We start from the raw sequence: 5,457 nt of genomic DNA on the forward strand, positions 1-5,457 counted from the left end.
AATGTCAAATGGATTTTCAGGGAAAATGAAAATTGACAACATACATTAAAATTTTTGAAAAGCATATCCCATATTTGATCTGGATATTATGATCAAACATGCCAATAAATCCTTATTTTCCCCCTTTATGAGTAATGTGGATTACCTAGACACTCAATATAACGTTATAATTAAAAGTATGCTGAGACTTCTATGCCACTTGAGGTTGGCGATTTTGTTACAATAGTACGATACAAAAACTAGAAATGCATTATAGCATAAAAAACAGTCTCTACCTATTGAGGACATATAGTAGAAGAAAATAATCCTAGTTGTGTATCCTCCCTTTAGACTTAATTTTGTCAAGATGAGAAAATAATCCTGGAGAAATGAAACAGAATGGGTATCATAATCTTGTAGCTAAGTTACTCACTTAGCAGCTCTGGTGTATACTCTTAGACCATACACTCCTTCATTCATTCTCTCAAATATATTTTTTGTACACTTCCTATGCTGGCGCTAATCAATGATAATGCTGCCGTCCTTGAGCTAAGAGTCTAGCGCAAGATACAAGGGGACAGGCAATTATAATATTGTGCAGCAGTAGATAAGATAGGGGAAATACCAGCTGATAAAGAGTCACATAGGAGGAACCTGATGTTAGAGTAGGAGACTAAGAAACAGGGCTGAGATTGGATGCAGAGGCTTGCAGAGTGGGTGCAGTTGTTAAAAGTAAACAACCCTTGAGCAGAAGCTAACTAGAGAGATTAATAACCACAGGCAAGAACTGGCTTCACCTTGCTGGCTTGTTGACTATCTCCTGCCACCTTACATGAACTTTGGCTAATTATACTATCATTTACATTGTGGTTTTAAAATTTCTTGAAATCACCATGACAGTTCTGAGACAACCATATAAAGTATGAAAATGGCAGGGAACCTAATTCTAGGAATTACTACCCACGTTCTTAGTAAAAGCCAACCCCTTAGCCCTGAATATTCCTTTCCTCAATTAGTAAGACTTCAAAAGACGAAAAACCACTTCCTCCCAGTGCAGCTGCTCTTTTCGAGACTGCCTGCTTTCTTACTCTTGAGAGAGTGTACTTTTGCTTTCAATCTTTCAATAAAAAAGCTGCTTGCTTGGCTTATGTGGTACATCCTGAAATTCTTTTCCCCGGCGATAACCAAGAACTTGGAAAGACCTCCACTTGGAGGTCACTAACACTGAGGCATCAGGAGAGGTTCCAGGAGGATATGACATCTAAATTGAAATCTGAAGCATTGAGAGTGAGCCAGAAAGTAGACAAAGGGCAAGGCAGGGAGGGGCCTAGGGCAAAATGCTTTCCCTGCCAAAGGAGCAGCTTGTGCTAAGACCTGGAGGTGGTGGAGAGCTCAGTGGATTTAGGGATGCTAATCAGGAGCCAGGTTATAAAGTCCATTTGAACCACACTAAGGTTTGTACTTTATCCTGAAGACTGTGTTTTAAATAGGAATAGCATGTTTGGGTTTTTCATTTTATTAAGTTCACTCTTGGGGGACCTCTGTACTTAGGTGACAACACTCATGCAGCTCTTGCATTCTTGTTGTTTAGATATGGGTCAATTTCCCCAGCTAGACTGTGACCTCCTATAGCAGGACTGTGTCTGCTTCAACTTGGCATCAATCTTAGGGCATGACACATACCAATAACAAATTGATCAAACAAGTTTGTTTAATGAAGTTAAGATTTTTTAACAAAGGGATGATCTATCCCATTACATCTATGTGGGTACTGAGAAAATTCTCACTGACTATAAAATGGATTATGGTGTCAAATAAAATTTGGGATTAGAAAATAATAACAGACCTTTCCTATATATAGCTACGGGATGAAAGAATGTCATTTAATTGAAACCATTCTCTTCTTTGGGGGAAAAGAATCACATTTGAAAGTCTCTGTAAGCAATCTGAAGTAATCATGGTACAGCCAACTCAAAACAATGTCACACCCATCCTGCAAATCCAATTCCATTTCTCCTTTTGTCTGGCCCAGCAGGAAATTAACCAGACAAGCAATTGGGATTTGTTATAATACTTCTTAGCATTTATATAGCTCTTTCTGGTTTCAGTGAACTTTATACACATTAATTACTTCATCACAAAGGCCATTGTCAGGTGGGGAAACAAATATAGTCATCCCCATTTTTTGGATAAGGAAATTGAAAATGCACAGGGGTAACTTGCTGCAGATTGGTCTACCAGTCAGCAGTAAACTCAGGATTAACTCCCAGAAGGCCAGTACACAGTTCATTAGCCCAAATTGCCTCAAGATGAAAACTATTCCTAGAGTCCTGAAAGAGAAAGGGCTCCACTTTGCTATCAGGGAAAGCAAAATGTGGTAGCCAAAATTGTTCCCTTGTTTCTTCTTTTCCCCTCTGAGCACAGAAACAATTTCATGGATCCTTGAGACAATATATTAACTTTGGAGCTGGATTTGTGCATGAGTACCCAGTTTGCCAAGTAGAAATAAACTTCTTTTTGCAGGTGTCTTCATTCCTTGAGGATACTGGGATACAATTTGGCAGATTCTTGCTTCTGAGTCCTAAATGGTACCCTTGTGGTTTGGAAACTTGGCCATGGATAGGATCTTGCCCCAAGGATCATTTCTCTAACCTGGTGGGACTTCTGGGGATTGGAAGCTAGCAGTTGCCCATGCTCCTTCTTTAGGTCATTTGTTAACTGGGAATAGCCTGCTGTATGGTGTGGCAGTGTTTGTTTCATAGTGGGCTTTAGAAGAAGAGCTCATTCTGGGCTCAGTTTATTGGACAGCTTGGAGTAACTGGTTGGATAAATTGGTCTATATCACATATACAGCTATAGCTTTCAAAAGTCTGGAAAACAACCAGGAATTAAAAAGGCACTCCCGAATGGCCAGTTGCAGAAAGACACACTTTATAGATACGTGATAGGCAAGCTGGGAATATTAGCTGCATTTTAGCCACTGTAAGCCCTGGAGAGTGGCCTAATTAAATTTAGAGAACCCTCAGAGTTGTAGCCAGGCACTTCCCTTGGTGTCCTTGGGCACTGATGATTGAATGCTTAACATTTTCTATCCACTGGGTAATGGAAGTCATCAGGAAATCCCCAGAAATTCATTTGACCCCTTTAATTATTCTGGATAGCAAACTATTAAAAGACTTCTCCTTAGGGATTTTCTTTTTTGTTATTTATTATGAGATTTCCTAACATGCAAATACTTTTTAATTAGAAACACCTTCTCAGAATCTCCCTACCCCAACCCCTTCATAGTTCCACTTTCTTTCTTCAAGCCCCTCTTGCCTCAGATTTGGAGAGAGAGTTTGGTGAGAAGAAAATGTCAGAAGCAGGATTAAGCTGATAAACGAGCCCAAGCCCTGAAGGAAAGAGCATAGAAGGACATTTTGGAAAAGGAATGAAAATAACCCTGCCTCCTTGGGAGAGATGAGAATATTAAGAGCTACCATGTATTATCAAGCATTTCTAGGTCTTTACACACATTATCTTACTTAATAATTATGGTGCTCACATGGTAGTAATATTCTCCAGGGATTAGGGGGTTGAGGGTGGGTAAACTCACAACTAATGTACGTGGTGAGCATTGTAGGGGGGAAAAGGCACAACCCAAATCATGGTTTGGGTGTGGCAAAGTCATAACATGTAACCAAAATGTTTGTACCCCATAATATCCTGAAATAAATAAATAAATAAAAATAAAAATAAAAAATAATAATTATACCAATCATTCAACAGGGATTAGAAGATAAAATATAAAATCTTGCACTTTTCAAAATAGATTTGTCTTCTGTAAATTAAAAATATGCAACTCTCTGGCTAGAACACATAGAATTTCAACACTAAAAAGGACCTTAGAAATCATGGAGTCTGACCTTCCTCATTTCAAAGATGGGGAAACTGAGGCTTAGAAAGGTCACGCTATTGGTGGAGTGCTAAGATCCCTTTTTCTGACTCCCAGTCCAGGTAGTGGAGTGGGTAGAACAATGGATGTGGATTCAGAACTCTGCATACTACACTAGTTCTGCCATTTGCCAGGGCTCAGGGAACTCGCTCCACCTAGCAAGGCTGTCTCTGTGCAGGAAGGAATTAATCTATATGCTTTCTGAAGTCACTTGCAGCTCTGAAGACTTTACACAATCTCTACTAGACTATACTGCCTCTGATAAGAGTAATAATTATGCTTAAAGATTATGCTTAAAACTAGTAAGACAATGGATTATGCATTTATCTGCACAAGTTTTTATTTTCTCCACCCCTACCAATGCTTTTAAATTCTCATTAGCAACAAAAGGACTATTAAAAAAAATCTGCATAAAACATGTTATCCCAGAAGTTAAAACTGCAGGATTCTCATAAAATAAAAACTACCTGGTCATGTATCTTTGATACAGAGCTCATGTAAAATAAAAAGTTTTAAAGTATGGGAAACTTCTGATTTTTAGCTTTAAAAATAAATACCAAGAATTCCTGCTGAAACAGGAAACTCTGGTTCTGAACTATACAGAGACTGAAACTGTAGTCCCAGGTAGTACAATCAGGTCTTTTTGAGAAACTCCCAGGGCTTTTTCTAAAAGAGGAAGACCAGCAGGGGAAGCTTGGGCACAGCCCAAGCACAGCTTGGTGGTTGCTGTCCTGGGTCACCATGGTCCTTCCATGTCACTCTGCAGTTGCTATGTGGCTTCTCACTCTGGGACAAGGATGTCGGTTGGTCTGAAGATTGGGGCAAAAGCCTGAACTTCAACAAAGTGCTTGCCACGATCGACAACCCCAGCTACAGAATTTTAGTAACTACATGAGGTTGTTTGGTTTTCATTGCCTCCACAATTATAGACATTAATAAAAGATGCATCAATCTTCTGCTTATCACTAATAACTTCAAGAATCCCACGAATATACTTGGCACTATACTAAATGAATGATTTAAACTCAGATGCCACACCGAATAAACCACATGATTAGTGGTTAAATTTCCCTGACATGAAAATTTTAGAATTTTTTTTCAAAAAGCATATTTGTTATTAGAGAGACATGAGACAAACATTACCACATCAGAAAAGCTGGTTTGTTGGTGAACATATATACGCTTGTTATACTGAGAGTGTTGTATTCTTTGATAATTTTTACTATGAAGTATTTCAGGCAGTTTTAAATGGTGGTGCTAAAAATAAAGTAGTGGGCTGAACAGATGGATTGAATTAAGAACAAGTTTAATGCCAAGTTCAGTCATGTCTGGATGTTGAAAAGAGGTATTCATTTAAAGGCTTGTTATTGCTTTTTAGAAAAAAAAGGTATTTTTCCTCCTTCTTCTTTCCTTTTTGACAACAAAAGCTATTTTAATAACTGTGATATACACATTCTAAAAGATTCTGAAAAAATATCAAATAAAATCACTTTATCTATAAGCAAATAGGGAATTGGAAAGAAATTTAAATAGAGAATAAGTTT

The 5,457-nt window shown here is 38.2% G+C and overlaps 1 pseudogene; it reads right to left on the reverse strand.

The window, feature by feature from the left end:
• Positions 1–5,457, reverse strand: part of LOC105824173 — a 72,832-nt pseudogene that overhangs the window by 47,197 nt on the left and 20,178 nt on the right.

This window comes from Propithecus coquereli, unplaced genomic scaffold, assembly GCF_000956105.1.
Source record: "Propithecus coquereli isolate 6110/MARCELLA unplaced genomic scaffold, Pcoq_1.0 Scaffold72, whole genome shotgun sequence".
Classification (NCBI taxonomy): domain Eukaryota; kingdom Metazoa; phylum Chordata; class Mammalia; order Primates; family Indriidae; genus Propithecus; species Propithecus coquereli.